The sequence below is a fragment of the Harmonia axyridis genome, chromosome 5 (assembly GCF_914767665.1).
Source record: "Harmonia axyridis chromosome 5, icHarAxyr1.1, whole genome shotgun sequence".
In the NCBI taxonomy this organism is placed as follows: Eukaryota; Metazoa; Arthropoda; class Insecta; order Coleoptera; family Coccinellidae; genus Harmonia; species Harmonia axyridis.
In genome coordinates, this window is record NC_059505.1 from 32452194 (window position 1) to 32473714 (window position 21521).

Consider the following 21521-nt stretch of genomic DNA (forward strand, 5'->3'; position numbering starts at 1 on the left):
AATATTAACAGAATTCCCTATTACCTTCATTGAAAGAGGGATAAAATTATTATGTATGTAGGGTTTTTATATCGTTGTCTAGGGGTTCATATAAGAAGGCCGCCGGTACTTAACTATTGTTTATTTACACTATGTACAATTCAACGTCAATTGAATGTACAGCCACTGAACTTTCGTCTATTGTCTGACTATTCGAGTAGATCCGTCTATATCTAACGTCGAATTATCTAACTAGTTGCGTCTAATATATTTTACGTCGAATCATATGCGTCTATCACGTCGAATTCTCACTATATCCGTCTATTCTCTAACGTCGAATTCTTTAACCTCTTCCGTCTAATCTGTAACGTCGAATCCTAACTATGTCCGTCTATTCTCTAACGTCGAATTCCACCCTCGTTCCTATATTGTATCGTACTCCAGTCTCAAGTCTCAAGTACTTCTTCCCCTTACGTCTCCCTATATCGATAAGAACTGCATGGTCCACCGTTTTAGGCGTAGTTTTCGTCTCGTAAAGTCAGTAGCGTATCATTCAGTTGGGTATTAAGAATTTGGATCCCAGATGTATTTCACAAAGACGAAAAACAACACTACGTTCGCCTTTGAAATATTTGGAAGCCGATGTTTACACATTCAAAATATGGAAAATTCCTATAATTTTGCATCTGAAACTAGTTAAATACTGTTGAATGCCCCAAGAGTGTCTCAAAAGAAACCTCAAAGGGGTGCGTAATTACATAACTATGGACAGACAGGTCACGGTGAGATCCCTGGAAGCATATAGCCAGGGGTCTCTACTGACATGGCAGTGCCGTAATACCATAAAGCAACAGGCCAGAGGAAATAAAGTAACTCTACTATGGGTACCGGTGCATTGTGGTATTGAAAGGAACGAAAAAGCCGATGCACTTGCAAAAAAATTATCAAGGTTAACACCTGTTGGTCCTCAGCCCTTATGTAGGCTTGGAAAAGACCAATAGAAGGCAGCGGTCCAACAATACGAGTGAGACAATAGAAGAACTCCCTGTAGAAACACTCCAGGTCTTGTTCAGGCAAAGAAATTCGTGGTCCTTTTACCGACCTATACCAGGAAGTTTCTGAAGGTACCATGAGCTGAGCTTTGGGTAATGGTGAGACTGTTGACAGGTCACTGTCGGTGCAAATACCTTTTGTTGTTTGCAAGATTTTTCATCGGACGAAAAAATTCTGTATTATCATCGGAGCAGGAGCTATTCTTTTTTTGAGTTAGGTCAAGAGTATATTGATGCTTTTACAGCAGGGGCACAATAATTTACCACAGGCGCCAAAAAACTCGCGCCGACCCTGTCTGTTCATATGACGGTATGCTCTTGTAGGACGTCTTGGATAGTCTAATTGAAATATAAGACCAAGAGTATAACTGGGAAGGATTTGAACCGAGAACAACATGGATTTAACTCAACGTATAAGGATCATAATAACTCAAAATCTGATCTATACATCCCACAGATCTACCTATACTACAGATCTACCTACTACTCGGATCTAGCTAGCAGCTTTGCCACTGAAAAATAGCAAATCATCACCAAACACCCCTTCAAACCTTCTATACATTTTCCACTCTCGCATGACTACCTAGAAAGAAGCTGTTACAGCAGTAGATGGTTCAGCCGTTAGAACTTCCTTTAAGGAAATTCTCATTAAAATAACAACTTGAAGGCGACTGCTGAACTCATATCAATAAGATTAGTTATTGAAGATGCTGAAAATAGGGTAGTATATGAGAACAGATCCGACTGTCATTTATAAAGATAATATTCAAAGAAGAGCTTGAAATAAAGAAATTACTATTATAAAATTTACTGGACTCAGATTCTACAATAGACTTGATGAAGTGCCTGAAACCTAAAATGAAAAAGAGAAGAGAATGATGGAAGTAAATTTTTCCGACACAATTTGATATTTGTGTACATTTACAAATAAATATACTTTTCGTAGTCTGGCGTTATTCCGATTGTAGTTCTTATAAATCTATCCATCTATAAACAGAACCCTTCATCTTGATAAACTAACTGACACCAGGGTCCTTCTAATAGAACACATGTCAAAAGCTCCTGACTTGAAGTTTGTACTCTTCTCTGATTACAATGCTTCTTTCACCGGCAAATTCAGAAAATTTGCACTGTTTTCATATCTGGTGCAAATCGATACCATAGATGCCCCCTGGTCAACGCTGGCTTTAGTCACGTGGTGCGAAATCGAACCCACGTTTTCAATAGGCCACCTCCAATCGATTATTATTGTCGTCGAAGTTTGAATTGATATAGCTGTCTACAAGTGGTTTGCCGAAACTGTAATCACCAATAATTGCGCCACGAGCCATGAACACGCTAGATAATTAATTGCTCATGCATCGTTGCCACTTCTCATGCGTGATTCTGCTGTACGAGGTGTTTACGTCGTCACTAAGGACGGTTTTCGCTATGTTCTGGTAATAGACGCGTACATGTCTCAATTATGTTGAGCATGAGAGAAATTTTCATTAAATTTTACACAGGATCGTTCTAGCAAGAATTCCAGATTTGGGTCACATCAAAAAGGTCCTATTAAGCGTGCAATATTTTAATTGTGTGTTAATTTGACAGTCATAATGACACTTTGATTTTGTCATAACAAGTGGATTAGTAGTACAAGAAGGTAAGCAAAATTAGGAAAGCACTGACGTGAAGTTAGGAGCTATTGAGCTGTACCCTTGAATATCACATATCTTAATAAAGATGGTCCCCAAGGACGCATTCAACGAATTGCGTTCTTCTGATGGAGATGTTCTCAACTCGAGATTTTTTTTTAATTTCGGCATCGACTGCTGCGGCCATTAGCTGTTTATGATTGATATACAGGGTGAGTCTTTGATTTGTACATATATTTCAATCAAAGGTTACTCAGGTCAAAAGAAACTCTTTTTTCCTTCACTATTTTTTCCGATTAGATTTTTTTTTCACTTAGTATAGCGGGCATTTTGAAGTTGACCGGACATTGACGGAATTTCCTTCGATTCCATTCCATTTGCGAGATATTACTAAAAAACAGCGTGTATCTTTTCAACTGAAGAATTAAAGTGTTTCCTTTGAGCTAAGGAATCTTCAGTTGAAATATTTGTACTAGTCGATATGCGTACAAGTAAACATGTGAAATGTAGAAAAACATAGACGAAACTACAAAAATATGAATGAAACAATACAAAATAAGATGAAATTGTAGGAATATAAATGAAAATATGAAATATATAGATGAAATTGTAACAAATATGTTGTACATAGATAAAACAATGTAAATGAAATGTGGTAATATGCATGAAACATTGAATAAACAACAACATTTTTCGATATTGTCTGTCCAAAATCCATTGTTTCTTCTAATTTCGGAATTACACAGCATAAAGTATGATATGATATAAGTATGATCATCCATGACGATGACTTTGTTATTTGCAAAATGAATGCTCCTTTGAGCACGCCAACAAATCGGTATTTGAGCTAATTGATTTGGAGTATATTTTGGACATTTCTTTCTTTTACGAAATTCTACATCTCATTCGACTACTCCTACAACAGCTTCAGTACTTCTCTCGGTAGAGATCAGAAATGACAACTGATGAGATACTTATTGCTACAGCTGTTGCATTATATGCGAAATCAAAATTCAACAAACAATAACGGTGGACAAAAGATTGGTTACAGAAAAGTATTCACAGATTAATTCATAAGAAGAATTGCCACTGGAATCCTGCGATTGGCTGAAGAAATGACATCAATTAAATAAAAGACACTGTAATGAGGGCTGTAAGTTCTCCTCTCGAAAGATTAACTACTACTCTTCGATTTCTGGAAGGAATTTCCAAGACATGAAGTAGATCCCGATAACCTCCTTCAAAAAATCTATTGATAAACGTCTAAAATCAGTTATTTTCACAGTCACAAGTCAACAAAAAACACTGATTCGATTCTGCCGACAAGTCTGTACGCAATAGGTTTTGTCCCAATTCCTTCAAGCCCAACTTCTAGCCCAGCTCAAGCTCCGCTATACACTTTCAAGCAAGTCTCTCAATTTAGTCTGTTCAAGCAAAATTGGCTGACTTACATACATGTATGTGGCAGGCTTATGCCATTAAGACGCAACCAATTTTTGAACTGACCAGTCCTTAAAATGAGTGCCCTTTTGAAAGCTGACTCAAATTTGGGAATTTTCAACACTTTTTCATTCAGTTGAAATTGGGGCCAAAAATTTTGGGATTCACGGCTCGACTTGATATTCATGCTACTTGACTTGGACTTGACTTGAAAACAACTCAAGTTCAAGTCAAGTAGTAGTTTTTCAAAGTTAAGTCAAGTACTTGATGAATAAATCACAAAGTTGAGTCAGCTTTTAAAAGGGCAGTAATTTTGAGGACTGCTCAAGTCAAGTAGCTTGAATGTCAAGTCAAGTCGTGAATCCCTAATTATGAAATGAGTAGATATTCCTGGCCTTCTTCGGATTTGTTTGCAATCCGCAGCTTTCACATAACCGGCCAAAATTAATTGCACCCTCTATAAAAATACCGCAAACAAGAATCCCGTTCCTGCTCCGGGACTTCCGGTTCCCGTCCCCCCTATGGATTTATCACTTTACAGGACAATGCCGACTCTGGTTAGAGTGACTAGCCATATCGCCGTCAGGGGCGCCGTTCAGCCTGTGCTATTAATTTTGAGGGGGGCATTTCAAATTCAGAACGCCGTGACAAATGGAATATTTCAATTTCGTGATGGGTTGATTGATGGTGGTCAGGAGAGGGGGGTTAGAGGCATAAAAAATCGCCCCCATCACTTCGGCTGATTTTCATCGCAGTGAGAAATGGGCATCTGTTGCTATGCGTTATCAGGAATATATTATGTCAAGGGGAGGTATAAATAATGGGGGTTTTAAGAGCCGATAGTACGAGATGTTTCTTGTGAGAAATCGATCTTTTAGACAGCTTGTTGTTTCTTGTTAGGATCTGAAAACAACCTCAAAATTTTACGCAAAATTTCATTATGAATCCATTGAAGAATGGATACCTTTTAGGTTTATTTAATTCAGCTCGATTACTCCAAGAGCAAAATATTTTTCACTAGCTATATTATTTTCGTATTCTCAATCAGCTTCCTAATATCCACTTCTGAATGTGAGTTCCTTCCATCTCCCATCTCTGTCTGTCTTTGTCTTGTTGTTACCAGTTTCTACCCGTTATTTTCCTAATATCATTTACCCATCTGTGTTGTGGTTAGCCTCGGCTTTTTTTAGTTTTCTCGTGATTTCTATTGCATATTTCTCTAGGTTCTGTCTAGCTATATGATCTGCCCATCTCCACTTGAGTGAGGCCGGATACATAACATCTCTCAATCTGGTTCGTTTCCTCTCTTCTTCATTGAAATGCTGTACATTACACGTTCCATTGGTCTTTATGCTACTTTTAACCAATTTGCGTTGAGACAGGTGAAATACAGGAGTTATAAGTTTTTCTTTTCAGGATTTTGACAAGAAATATAAACATAATAGATATATAGATATGTCAGTTTGATTCAGGAGATGTTAAGATCATCAATCGCAATTGATATTGGTACCCCCAAAATATCTGAAAATGAATGAAATTCTACCAGCCAATTTCTTGGAAATCAATGAAGAACTTGATATTTTTCGACTCATCCTGTAGATCTTCTGTGCATTTTTTTCTATAGTGGACTTAAATCAGTTGTATGATCAAATTGAATTTTTGAAAAAAAATATTTTTAGCACTCTGAATAATCTAAACGGTAGAATTTAGAGCGGTGATACAAGGAAGACATTTCATCAGCATCTCGAGTTCTATGACAAATCATAAAACCTAGCAAATTCAACCGAAAGCCAATTTCCCTTTGATGTGGTGCTTAGTGATGAGCAATATCATGATTTTAAAATCACTTGGTGAATCGTGAATGTAATTTTTGAAATCAGTGATTTTAAAGCGTGATGTGATCACGGTTTCAAAATAATTTCTGATACATCTACCTACGGTTTTGGTTTCAGGAGTTGATGAAAATCGAAAAAATTCTTGGTTAGTTTATATTTGTATCGATTATATATGTAAATACGAATGAATGAGTTCAAAAGTTCGCTAGTTTTGTGCCTATTCATAATACCAAAAGCGTATTAGAGCAAGACCATTACTGACTATGTCAATAAGGTGCGAAGACTCGAATTGCACATGTTATTCTTAGGGTAATATAGGAACATCGCCCTTATTGGTTCGTACGTCTCGCGTTCACAATTTGATGGAACTGTGAGTAAGACAAGATATCACAGCTGTAAACTGTGATCACAATTCACGTTCTTTTCACAGGCGAAGAACTGTGACTACCTGTGATTTGGAGATATCAGTGATTGATTCGCTAGCGGTGTTTTTTTTTTCAATATCAAATCAAATTTTCGTGCTCCATGAGACAAATAAAATTTTCCTTACTTACTTATATTGTTTTCATATGATCTTTTCTTAATTGATTAATTTTATTCTATTGAAACGGTGTGAAAGAAAACGTTATATGAATACCATCAAAATCTTGACATCACATCAATGTTTTCCAAATATTTTTCACTCAACAAGTTACAAAATGATGAGAATGATTCATAAAACAAAAAACCCGCAAGAACCCCTGAAAAAAACCCATCTCAAACCTCCCCAAATCGTTCGAAATCTTACAGTGTCACTCGGAAGACATCGCTTTCTCTCCGAAAAAAAACCTCTGTTCAATATTCGGGTAATTCGGACGGTGGGAGAACCGCCAGGCTATCTAGCCAAGGACAACGGGGGTAAAAAAAGATCACGAAGCGGGTAGAGCAACGTCAGTCTGACGGGCCAGACAGTGATTGATCATGAGTTCTTCCTCGTTATCCTCTTTAATACATGAATATTTTGCTGGCCACTTTCTCCGAGTGCTTTTTGTTTTATCATTCTCTATAATAAACCTTTGGAATCGTTCCGGAAAAAAAACAGCTATCCTGAAATTGGTATAGTTCACGTTTTGAAACATGAATAATCCAAAAATCGAATCTTATTCCCTCAGGAACAATAATAGTGTAGGGAATCTATCGATTCCTTCGAAAATATTCCAAGTCCGAGAACTGAAGTATTCAGTGTACAAACTTAGGATTATCAAAGCCACTTCCTAAGGGATCCGTAGAAAGGCTTTGCTATCGGTCGAATGGAAAGCAGCCTGAATGCCCATAAAACTCGGCATTTCGGGGCGAATAATTCAATTGAGTTCAGACCAGTCTACAACTACAACATATGTTCAACACTTGCACCGACAACGAGAAGATTAAAGATTTTCACATCTGTTCCCGACACCAACGAAAAAGTACCTGCAACGACCAGCGATCCTGAGAATCGATTAGACAAATTATCATCTTCTTCAAACTCTTTAAGTGGGTTGGAAATGAATTGAATAAGTGTTTTTATCCCGTTCTTTTATCTCCCTACATTGTCCTTGACCGTGAACTACTTTAGTCACAGTATAAGGACCACAACCCACAATAGTTTTTTGAGTTTTTTGATTTGTACATAATTGAAAGGTGCTCCATAGTTTGTGTATGTCAAATAAAAACTGGAAGGTTTTTGTCGAATTTCGAGAGAATCTCAACATAAGGACTTCTCGATAATAATCAATCAATCATTATTATAATGAATCAAATGCCAAATTAACCTATATCTAGTTCTCTGGTCTCTTGAACAAGCGATTAAAATTTTATACTTCACGCCAGTGCTGTTTTCATTTTCTTATAATTTTTTTTTTGATAATAAGAGATATGCTACGAGGAAATAATAAACTCTAGCGTAAAATTTGCAGTGTTTCTCTTCTTATTGGAGTGTTTATCCGGACCACGACATCTTTTGTTCAACGCTGTTCTGCACCCCACCTCCCATGAATGAGATCTGGAGATAGTAAAATATAAAAACGATCCACTAGAGTGTGCCACTTCCTGAGTATTTTCTTGGTTTCTGAATATGAGATGAGGCCAGGGACGTTCATCAATTTTTCATTTCTTCCGATTGCTCTTGAACCTGGGGAGAAGGAAGCTCCAAAACACTGTGAATTTATGTCTGAACGTGGGGTGGTTTCGGGATTGCTACATATATGTTTGTAGCTATATGGTTTTGTGATTCTTATCCACCAAATTTCGTTTTGCATCTGACAACGATGTTGTTACATATAAAAAGTGAAGTTCACATTCAAGGCTCGACTTGATATTCAAATTATTTGACTTGGGCTTGACTTGAAATCAACTAAAGTTCAAGTCAAGTAGTAGTTTTTCAATGTCAAGTACTCAATAAATGAATACTTGATTTGACGTTGAAAAAATACTACTTGATTTGGAGTTGAGTTGATTTCAAGTTGAGCTCAAGTTGAGTTTAACATTTTATACAGCATAGTTTTGCTTATTTCATACATATTGCAACGATTTTGCACGCTTCAATTCATGTTACGCTACAGGAATTTTCAAAGACGCGGTACTTTGTCAATTCATCGTATGCCATTGGTCAGGATGCGGATGCGCGTATTCAGAGAAGCAAACAGAGGGAATTTTCTGAAAGATTTTCAATAATTGTCGAGACTTCGGGAAGGATGCGTAGCTTGTTTTAGATTTCAGCCTTTGCTAATTCAATTTGAGATTTAGAATTTAATTTATCGGCGAGAATTGTGTCGGGATTCTCGGTGAATGTTTACATGAATATTTCCATCAACAAGTAATAATCTCACCAGGATGAATTGATTATTTTGAAACAGTAGTTTTTTTTTCAGAGTCATCCATCTTGTAAAAACGTATTTCAGGTTTGGTAGGATTTTTTTTTTCAGAAACCTCTCTTGGGATTGAAAAATATCATGAAGTACTTCCTTGAGATATAGAAGTTGGAATAGTAGGTACGTTGAACCATTTTAGTCCCTGAAACTCAGAGAATACCTGCGTAATACCTGGCGTTATTACATCAACTTCGCTGAGTAGGAATTAGAGTACTATAGCTTCCTGCTGAGATCTGGTGTTTGGAAGGCTGAAAGTTATCTACAAAAGAAGTTCCATCCTAATAACACAGTAATTCGTTGAAAACCGATTTAAGTTGAGTTATTATTTCAATATTATTTTATTAGAGTGAAAAGGATCGATCTTTGTATATTTTAATTTTATTAAATTTGTAAACACCTGGGTAGGAGTTTTGTTGCCGAATAGGCCAAACCACCCCTAGAAATCAGTCTTTAGAGTCTAATGGGCAATTGTAACGTTACAATATCATATACGAGAGTTTATTATTTCCTCGTAGCATATCTCTTATTATCAAAAAAAAAATTATAAGAAAATGAAAACAGCACTGGCGTGAAGTATAAAATTTTTATCGCTTGTTCAAGAGACCAGAGAACTAGATATAGGTTAATGTGGCATTTGATTCATAAAAATAATAATTGATTAATTATTATCGAAAAGTCCTTATGTTAAGATTCTTTTGAAATTTGACATACACCTTCCAGTTTTTATTTGACATACACAAACTATGGAGCACCTTTCAATTATGTACAAATCAAAAACTCAAAAAACTATTGTGGGTTGTGGTCCTTATACTGTGACTAAAGTAGTTCACTGCCAAGGACAATGTAAGGAAATAAAAGAACGGGATAAAAACACTTATTCAATTTATTTCCAACCCACTTAAAGAGTTTGAAGAAGATGATAATTTGTCTAATCGATTCTTAGGGTTGCTGATCACTTGGGTCGTTTCAGGTACTTTTTCGTCGGTCTCGGGATCAGATGTGAAAATCTTTTATCTTCTCGTTGTCGGTGCAAGTGTTGAACATATGTTGTAGTTGTAGACTGGTCTGAACTAATTTGAATTATTCGCCCTGAAATGCCGAGTTTTATGGCATTCAGAATGTTTTCCATTCGACCGTTAGCAAAGCCTTTCTACGGATCCCTTATTGGTGTGGCTTTGATAATCCTAAGTTTGTGCACTGAATTCTTCAGTTCTCGGACTTCGAATATTTTCGAAGGAATCGATAGATTCCCTACACTTTTATTGTTCCTGACGGTATAAGATTCGATCTTTGTATATTTTAATTTTATTAGATTCGTAAACACCTGGGTAGGCGTTTTGTTGCCAAATAAGCCAAACCACCCCTAGAAATCAGTCTTTAGAGTCTCATGGGCAATTGTAACGTTACAATATCATATACTTTTCTGATGAAAATGATCCAAAATTTAAATCGAACTTCATCAACGTCGAAAATATTGACGAAAAATTAAGTAAGGTGAGAACTCAAATATCTCGGAAACTGTTGATTTTCGGTCTTCAATAAATATGGCTGAATCGACAGCAAATGAATTATACTAACACCTTCTTCGAAGTTCACATCTAATTTAGTTCATGTGCATGCAAACCTGCACAAATTTGCACTCGAGAAAAGGATCAGCTAGTTCCACCTAAACATAGAATCAGCAAGACACAAAACAACTATAACTACTTGGGAGTGAGAATGTACAAAATTGAAGAAATGGAATCAAGAGGTATTCAAGAAGAAGGTGAAGTCCATTTTACTAGAGAATCTGTGTTATTCAACCGAATAATTCTTTGAAATATTTATGTAGGTTCTTCAGCCATGTTGTCAGGAATATTTAACATGTGTGTAAATGTATGTCGATATTTTTGTAGATGTTTCTTTTGAATTGTTAACTTTGATTTTTTTTCATTGACATGTTCCGTAAAATTTTGAGGCGAAATAAATATTATTATTATTAATTTCAAAGCACCCTGTATAAATTGTCTATAATTCGTCGTCAATAACCAACAAGTCTGACATCATAACGATGAAGATTCCCTCATCAATGTTATCTGGCAGGAAAGTCCCCAAACGCTGACATTTATTGGATCGCACCGATCGGTCTGGTCCATAATCCTGTGAAGGACCGTCAGCCCCAGCCTGCTTCGATCCGGCGCAATTCCGAAGGAATAATCCGGAATCTAGTGGCCGCAAGAACCACTTGAGCGGAACAAGCTGTAAACATCGATGACTACGGTGCGTTAACGTATCCAAGCTACGCGTATCCTCGTAACGGACCATCAATAACGGAATTATCACCCTGGGAATATGGATTTTATTTAATGTCGCAGATTAGGTCTCATAAATCTAAAATTGATGTTTATACAGCTGCGGAATTAGTTTGGCCTGGAATTGGTTCGCTCATTTCATAATTATCAATTCCCGAATTATACACAGTAATTTCAGGCCTCAATTGGACGTTCGCAGATGCGCCGATGAGTTAACTGCTGATTGCATTCGCCATGGACTGGAATCGGCCAAATCAGGCGTTAAATTGTTGTTGATTTTTGCTGGGAGTTGGTTTGCAAATTGGCGGATTCGCCAGTAGTTTTGTCTCGCTGAGAAAGAGTGATTTATTTTATTGAGTGTATTGATCAGGTTTGCAATATTTGGACGAGCAAATGAAAACTCAATTCGTCTATTTTTGTTGCTGGTGATGAATTCTACAAAGCGCTCACACGACGTTCCAATATTCATATATCTTCATATGAAGTTTTCTTGGAAAATGGTGAATGCGCTACTATTTCCCTAACATTTGTCAAATCTTTCATTGTACTCACAGCAAAATGGGGTATATATCAATAACACTTACTATAATAAGTTTAAAAATATAAGAAAGAATCAAATCGTAGTGCACAATGAAAGTTTTGGTTCAGGTACCATATTTAATTTCTGATTCAGTATTTTATTTTTTTGCAATATTTTTAAATTCATCAGCACGATTGCTTCACATTTTCCTGGAAAGGCAATTCTGATTTTATGCTTTCAATGATTCTGCATAAATATTAGAAGACTGTGCTTTCAACAAGAAGAAGAAAAATGATGAACAAATCTGTATGGAACATCATCACAGATGATTCGAGAAAAATTTTGAAGCATATACCTATAATAGAAGGATCTATCCATTCCAAGGCTCAACTTTCAATTCAGTTCGTATGGCTAAGGGTTCAAAGCGCAAAAGGTTGTAAACTTTACCAGTAAAAAGAAAATCAAGTTCTAGAGCTATATTCTTCATCAGCCATGGCGAAATATGATTGAGAGAGCTAAACCAAGGAAGGAAGAGAAATTGGACGTGCGCGGATGCGTTGAGAGTTAACTGCTGATTTCATTCGCCATGGACTGGAATCGGGCAAATCAGGTGTTAAATTGTTGACTTTTGCTGGAAGTTGGTTTGCAAATTGGCGAATGCGCGAGCAGTTTTGTCTCGCAGAGAAAGGGTGATTTATTTTATTCAGTGTATTGATCCGGTTTGCAATATTTGGACAAACAAATGAGAACTCCATCCGTTTATTTTTGTTGTTTCTGGTGATGAATTTTACAACGCGGCCTATGTCTACGACGTTTCAATATTCATTCACTTCTATTTGAAGTTTTCTTGGAAAATGGTAAATGCGCCTCTTTTTTTATACATATGTAAAATCTTTGATTAAACTCGCAGCGAAGTGGAGTATATCAATAACACTTACTATAATTTGTGTGATTGATACAGTATTTTATCTTTTCGCATTATTATTAAATTCATCAGCATAATTGCTCTAAATTTTCCTGCCAAGGTATTACCTACTGATTTTATGCTTTTAATGATTCTGCAGAAATATTAGGATTCGGCGCTTCAACATGAATACGGTGAATGGCGAAGATGATGATAAAATCTTTATGGAACACCATTGCACAGATGATTCGAGAAAAGTTTTCATAGCATATAATAGAATGATCGATTCGTTCCAAGGCTTAATTTTCAATTCAGCTCATATGGCTGAGGGTTCAAAGCGCAAAAAGTTGTAAACTTTTCCAGAAAAAAGAAAATCAAGCTCTAGAGCCATATTCTTGATCAGCCATGAAGAAATATGATAGAGAGAGATCAAACAAAAATGGAAGAGACATTGATTGTGGCATTGCATCGTTATCCATCTCTCTTTTTGGACTTTTATCTATTTTACGTCAACACTGCCCTTTTCTGCTTCTTCATTGGTTTATATACTACTGGCATCTCTCTCTCTAGCAGGGACTTGATCTTTCTAGCGACTTTTAATTAGTATTGAAAGTTAACTTCAGAAAGCGATACTGGAATTCCCAAAAAGAGAAATTCAGTTGAACTAGGTATCAGAATATTCTTTGCCAGATTTTGCTCCTTTCAAATAGTTTCAGTTGAAACAATTTTATTCTTTGGAACGGTGTGAAAGAAAACGTTACATGAATACCCGCAAAACCCTGACTCCGCCAGATCTTGCTCCTTCCAAATAGTTTCAGTTGAAACAATTTAAAATTGAAAATCCTACAACCTCTCTCTGAATTTATTGAATTATTGTACAACTATGTATTATCCGAAACAAGTACGGAAGTAAACTAATTGAATAAAAACAATTTTTATCTAGCTGAACAAAAAATTCCCACCCAGATATGAGAAACAATTCAGGTCATAAACCGAAATGACTAATTTACAACAACTCCTGAGCTTCAATACAAAGAATACCGAAACTGATCCCGCTGATGTCCCAATATGCGAACGTGAACGCGACGTATTTAATACCCAAGTGCAGTATCTATTTAGCAGTATCTGGCATCAGGGTTGCATTACAATATGCGCCAGGGCTGAGACCTACTTCAGGTCATCAATCGAAATGACTAATTCACAACAACCTGTTTAATTCATATTAAACATATTGGAATACTTGGTAGAAATTCCATCGCAAATCTATTGAATGGAAAACTACAGGAAATTAACAATGCCTATGTACAACCGGATGTCCTCGCGCCATTCTGGAACAATCGATATGACAAATTCACATATTTCAGCAAACTTCAGGTGAACGACTACGTTCAGTAACTTCTAGGTGAATAACCCATGATGAAACTCTGAGTTAGTATATCAAAAATTATATAAGCTGCACTGATTTCCGCAAGGTGATTCATTCACATGATAATCCTTGTGTTGTACCCAATAAAATATATTCAAACACCACCGCGAGTTTCACTTCGATTGTAGTGAATTTCTGATCCTCTGCAATCCAGTATCGTCTTCAATTCAGAAGCTTCACAAACTACTGAAATCTGCACTGCTACTTCTACGGATTTACGACCCATCGAAGAAAGCAGAAACGTCTTTGGGAACTTAATATCAAAAGATACATGGTCCTTCGAGCCGGATAACTATACAATACATGTAGGCTTGGTTAATCGATCGTCTAGAGGTATGATTCGATTACCTGGCCTTTCGTCTTTTTCTCCGTGACTTTGTTGGATTTGTAATAATTCAACTCTTTTGAATTATTTACATCTATTTACAAAGCCACAGTTATACAGTACAAACTCAGTATTGAGAAGATCCTTATAACGTCTTGATTACAAGTTTCTCACTACGGTACTGAATTTCGTCTTTAACTCTAGTTTTAATTACTCGAAACGTCTTCGATTATCACGTCTTTGTCGTACTTCAAGTTTTCGGTCGTCTCGTCTTTGATTTGTTCGCGACTCTTCTTAATCTAGTCCGCGAACCGTCTTTTCGTCTTACGTCTTAAGTTTCAACCGACAGAACTTACTCTTACTTCGACTTAGACCGAACTTTACTCGTCTTCGTCTTAACTTGAACTGTCTCTGTCGATTGGAACTACCCTGTCTCGAATATCGACCTCCCTTATTTCGGCTTGGCCAAATCCTTAGGGAAAGTACCATCCCCTAGAGCTTTGCCGTACCGCCCACAAAGATCTTCGCGGATTCCTGGAAATCGAATATTCTCGAAGGACTAGAACCTGATACACAGATGTGACACATCTGGTACGACCGTATTGTCTTCGAACTTTCACAACCCCCCAGTAAATCTCTTCAAGATTTACAACTCCATGACTTATCTTCGACACCTCGAAGAATAACACATCCTTTTTACATTATATGTACAATAACAATTCGTTCCCTGTAAATTCATTGAAACTGTCATGCCCTCGACATTAGGAGAAACTAATAGGTCTCCAAGCATCCGGTTGACCATCGCAATTATTCACAGGGAACAATAACTGGATCCTACATATATTCAAACACCACCGCGAGTTTCACTTCGATTGTGGTGAATTTCTGATCCTCTGCAATTCAGAAGCCTCACAAACTACTGAAATCTGCACTGCTAATTCTACGGATTGACAACCCATTGGAGAAAGCAGAAACTGGGAACTTAATCTCAAAAGATACATGGTCCTTCGAGCCGGATAACTATACAATGCATGGTCCTTCGAGCCCATCGGGGCTGCGTCTCAATATGCGCCCGGGCTAATTCCACCAATTCCACCCTCCAAACATATCAAAAAAACACGTCAAATAATCGCATGTTCACCGACATAAATAATAAATTACACCAATTACAGGCGATCAAATTCATCGCCGTCGTTCTGGAGAGGCCTTCAAATCCAATTAGTCAATCATGTTAACGTCATGCCGTGCGTGATTTTTCGCCCGCAAAACGTTGCGCGTACGGTCGCCAGTTGGACCTTTAATTGATCCGATGGGTGCGTGCCGAAATAATTGACATACTCGCTTGCCACGCGATCGAATCGGTCGCCTCGTCTACGCCGGAAACGGGATTATCGCGAATCCTTTAATTCGGTCTCGGCCGAAATGGAATATGATGGGATCTGATTACTAATACCACGTCTCCGATACGATGGAAACGCGTATATACGCTTACGGGCGAATTTACATCGTAATCAGTTTAAAATTCGCGAATCGGCGATATACAGAGTGAGTTTTAGGTAGGGAACGCCTCAATTTACTTGGGAACAGATGGCATGATTTTTGTAGATTTTGCTTGTGGTATTGACATTTGTGGCGGCTTCTCATAAAGCTCCTCATAGCAACAATAAACACAGCACTCGGTGGCCTAGAGGGTAAGAGTGTAGGCTCACTCACCGAGATGCGACAAGGTGCCGGGTTCGAGTCCCGGCGGCTCCCGATAATAATAAATTCTCCAAGCGTCTGTGACACGGCACACACACATATACCAAAGTCACACTGATGAGTCCGGTGTGTGTGTGCCAGGAACGAAACGCATATGTGGAATCCTACACATTGTTGTCAGATATTTCCTTTGTCCGGAATACTAATGAAATTTCTAAAATAAAAAGAGCTTTGAGGCAGTGCAACACTCTCTCATCGAAACTCTTCACATTGGTATTATTATTATTATTTGAACTGGGGTCGTTGTGGCTCGGTAAGTGTTCCGGGAACTGCGACCATGTAGGTCTTTTGTTCTCTATCCTACTCATTCATGGAAACCCTAGGAGATTGTCAATGACAATGATGAAACTGACTCACCTCCTTAGGGGCCTTGGCCGTTACCTCTCGGGTATCCAGGACCGACTTCCTGGTTGGATGTTTCTTAGGCCAGCCATCTCTAAGAACTTGCATACCATGTGTTCGGCTGTTTCTGCTGCTGATCCACAAAGCCTGCAAATCTCTTCTGCTGACTTTCTCATACGGTACAAATGACGTTTGTACCGACAGTGTCCCGTCAGCAGTCCCACCATCACCCGAAGCTCGGCTCGTGACAGCTTCAAGAGCTTTCTGGCGTAGGTAGCTGAAATCATCACGAATTTCTTGACCTGAGTAAGTCGAGGAGCAACATCCATTGCTGGACCGCTGCCTCATATTGTTCTTTTCCTAGCTCACAGAAAGGCTCAGGTCCAGCAGATGTTAACTTGATGAACTTTTTGCAAGTTAATCGACTTTTTCATTTCCTTCAACGCCACAGTGCCCTGGTACTCATGGTAGAGTCACTTTATTGCTTCTGTTCACATTGGCACTTGAAGATGTATTTTTTTCTTCTTCTTAGTGTACTTCCCATTTCCTGAATGGCGTTTTTTCCTGCTCTCGCCATGGTTTCAACGTTCCAAGTAGATATTATAATTGAACTGGGTTGCATTTTTACATTCGGTATTTGTCGTTCCTCAGGATAAGGCCCAAATATGCTGCTTTGCTGATCTTTATGAGTTTTAGTAGCCCCACCCTGTTTTCAACCTACGCACGACTTCTTCGACCGTTGTGTGAGACGTCCATGATATTTTCAGTATTCTATGATAGGTCTACATCTTTAAAGCATCCAACTTGATGATGGTAATTGCTTTGAGTGTCCACGTTTCAGCACCATACAAGAGAGTTGATAAGATATAGCATTTTGAGAGGCTCAAACGCAGACTGATTCGGGAATCGGAGAGGAGTTTCTCAAGTTGTACAAATCAGTTCCTGATTTGTTCTATTCCTCTTCAAGTTGCAGTTCTGAAATCGAGCTTTTTTTGCATTCTCGTAATCCTTGAGTTCGAAAATGGTCAATTTATATGCTCTCAGATGAGTGTAAACTTTAAAATCTGATTGACAGAGTAATATGTTGAATGCCTTTTCTCAATTGAGGATAACAATCGCCGAATGATTTCCAACGTCAGCATTATGGCCAAATAGTCCAGTTAGTATCGGCATGGTTTACTATTTATTCAGTCCAAAGGCTACGTCATTCAATCAAAAGCTTCAGCAGCTGAATTCGTTACGTTACATTGAACCAAATTCATCCACCAAAGAATAAGCACCGAATATCAATCAATGAACTCTACAAGCAATTATTATAGTTCATGATGGCTACGTTTGCCATTGCTTGGTTCAAGGTTTTGTTGTCGAAATTCAAAGCCCTCGTTTTGGCCTAGCAAATATGGCAATTTATGGCTGTACAATGCGTAGAAATGAGTCAATTGGAGAAAGCCTAACCATTGGTGTGTAAATCACTTGTTCATAAATTTGTATAGTGGGCAATTGATTGAAATCTTAGAATGCAGGTTATTCCTGACGTTATTCTGCAGCAAAATCAAGAATCAAGTAAATTGTTTGTCTTTTACTAACAGGCCAATTGAAAAGTCCCCGGTCTACCATAGTGAAACACATTTTTTTGGCAAAATTCGATTTTATTATTCAACATAGTTGCCTTCGAGGGCGATATAGCGATTATAGCGATCTTCCAACTTTTCGATACCATTTTTAGTACGATTTGTCTTTCTCTTCAAAATAGGTCCCATTTTCGGCGATTACTTCTTCATTGGCGCTAAATTTCTTTCCAGTGAGCATTCTTTCAAGGTCTGAGAACAGGAAAAAGTTGCTGGGGGGCAGATCTGGCGAATACGGTGGATGCAGAAACAGTTCGAAGCCTAATTCATGCAATTTTGCCATTGTTTTCATTGATTTGTGACACGGTGCATTGTCTTGATGAAACAGCACCTTTTTTTCGTCAAATGGGTTGTTTTTAACGATTTCATCCTTTGAAAGATCCAATAACGCCATATAATAATCGATGTTGATGGTCTGACCTTTTTGGAGGTAATCAATGTATCAATAGCGCATCCCAGAACACAGATGCCATAACCTTGTCAGCTGACTGTTGAGTTTTCCTCGCTTTGGATTCGGTTTATCGTGTGCAGTCCACTCAGCTGACTGCCGATTGGACAGGTTTATTGCTCTTAAACAGCTTCAAACACTGCTCACAATCATTAACACGTTGTTGCTTTTGATCGATTGGCACCCATTTTGCACACAGCTTTCTCATGTACGAATATTTGTGAATGATATGATGTACGCGTTCAGATGATATCTTCACAATGTCTGCTATCTCAATCAACTTCACATTACGGCCATTCAAAATTATTTTGTGAATTTTTTTTGAATTTTGCTTCTTTTGGGCGTCCACTGCGTTCGCTGTTTTCGGTGCTCAATTCATCACGTTTAAACTTAGCATGGTTGATTATCCTGGTGCAGACTCAGGAAACTCTTCATCAAGCCAGGATTTTGCTTCAACTGTATTTTTTCCTTCAAAAAACGATATTTTATCAGCACATGAAATTCTTTTTTTCCTTCTTTTCTCAAATAACAAAAGTAGCTACACTCATAACGCAATATCTCACAAACTAATGGTCGGACTCTTGTCAAATTTTGACACGTATCGTTTGAAGGTTGGTACTAACTGAAAATCGCACAGATTTAATACTAGGAAACATTATCTGGGAAGTAGACTACTCAATATTAGGCCAATTCTGATGCACAGATTGGGTTCTTTTCAATTGGCCTAATATTTTGTAGTCTACTTCCCGGATAATGTTTCAGCGCACATTGGATCCAAACTGAACAAGTGTAAGTGTGCACCTTAAAAAATATAATAAATCTGAAATCTGACCAATTACAATGAAATATCTCAACGTATCATCATTTGACTAGTTTTCTGAAAGAGCTCCTCAAATTTTTTGAATATATCGGTTTCCAATTCAATAATACCACTCATATTCCCTTGAAAAATTCTTCTTTTGATGAATTGAATACCCCTAAAATAAGATGGAAACACGAAACCCATTCGCCTCACGAAAATATCTCGAAATTACAAATGAAGTGTTGCCTGCCCTTTAGGTTCAAACTCGATTCTAATGACGGTTACGAATGGAATCGAGTTACACATGGAGAACACGACGCGAGCTCATATCTGCTTTCAGGGAAGTTTACAACGTAATTACATTTCTCAATTTAGTGTAGAGCCTAACCCACAAAGGAATACGCACCTTTGCTTGGGACTGTGCTTTCGGATCGGGAAAATTTGTACGCTTGTTGCCTGAAATGGAAAACAGAAATGTTGTCGTATTGGGAATAAGGCCAGGGAAAGGCTCGATGATTTTTTCATTAAGTGCTGCGTTGGAGGATGAGGATTCGAATCAAGAATTCATTTGAATTGGTTTTGATACTAACTCGATGTGATACGTAAGCGAGGTTTGTAGTTAGAGGATGTTCTTCAGATAAGGATTGGGTAAATCATGGATGGAGCATTATACGGTATAGATTACAGATGTAGCATAGATGCCAAAGCTTGGGTTTCAGCTGGAATATTCAAGAATAAGCAAATATTCTTTTCACAATAATTTTGAAATTGAAAGAGAATATCGAATCCAAATTATTCAAATATTTGTTTTCAATTGAGAAAGTTTCAGATAATCAAATTATGGACACTTAAAAATTGTCTATGTTGATAACTCTGAGGCTGATATAGATTAATTGTGTAGTTTGAGTTTTATTATTATTATAGTGAAGACCTGTTAAACCATTGCTCTTTCTAGTTGTGCTCAGTAAAAAATATGAAACATATAAAAGTTCATACCAACTGATTTTGATGGTAGAATATGAAAGATTGAATATAAACTAGCAATATTGCAATTCAAAAAAGTAATAGCCATTACTCTTAATGACCTTTATCAAAATGACTCTGAATTTGTGGACGATGGAGCTGTAAAATCAACTGAACGATGCATTGAAAATTTTGATAGCCTATTCTTCATACAGATGTGGAAAGATATTTGAGACCTTAACCACTCAGCCAGGAGAATATCTAAGATCTGGAAGATAGATATATCCAGCTACTAGATCTACCTGTCTGGTATATCTACAAGGCTGATTTTAGAACTAAATAGTCAGTAAATCAAAACCTGGAAGACCTACGAAAACGTAAGAACAATGCCTTGAAGATTCCCACAGTAGATAGATCGAATGTTAACAGATAGATAAATAGATCTGAATGGATAATGGATAAAAACGAGCTTTTTGTATAGATGAAACACTGTGTACTGATGAAACGAATACTATGCAAGCAAAGTGAACTCGTTCAAGTCAAGATACGATGGATGGTGTACTCGGCGGTGACTTTGTATATTTACCTTTGTACTCTTTGAATTTGATTTTTTCATTTCTGAGCTTTTATAGGTTCCAAACCTCAGCTCTTATTTCATGTAATAATAATAATAATAATAAAGCAATGGCTGAATAAGTGTTATCTGATCCATCAACAACAACGGTTGAAAGATGGTATGCTGAGTTAAACGTGGTGGAAGAACCACCGATGATGCTGAGTGCTGTGATCGCCTGAATTCGACAGTTCTTTCAGGAAACATCGAAAAAGTTCATGAAATGGTTTGAGTGAAGAAATTGAGGAAAAAATTCTCTTTCAACAAGACGATGCGAATTGTCACAAATGATGAAAACCATTGTCAACTGCTTAGCCACCCAGCTTCTCCCAAGATCTGGCCACTAGTTAATATTGGTTTATTGCAGATCTCAGAAGAATGCTCATTTCGAAAGGAAAGGCTAATCTTCCTACATATGAGATATTGAAAAGTGAGAGGTGCGTTGGAGTATATGTATCACTCTTGAAGATGACTATGTTGAAGAATAATGACAAAAAAATTTGTTTTCATTTTTTACGCTCGGTACTCATTGATTGCAGTCAATCAACCGATCTGTCAGGAAATAATTATTGACATCCATATAAATGGCATATATCTCAACTCTGACACACTCATAAATAAAACCTAGATTTGTAAAGAGTTTACGGGAGTCTCACTCTAGACACGT

General features: G+C 37.4%; 1 protein-coding gene across 12 annotated transcripts in view; it reads right to left on the reverse strand.

The window, feature by feature from the left end:
• Positions 1-21521, reverse strand: part of LOC123680809 (disintegrin and metalloproteinase domain-containing protein 11) — a 656359-nt gene that overhangs the window by 73528 nt on the left and 561310 nt on the right. The gene's annotated exons all lie outside the window — the stretch shown is intronic.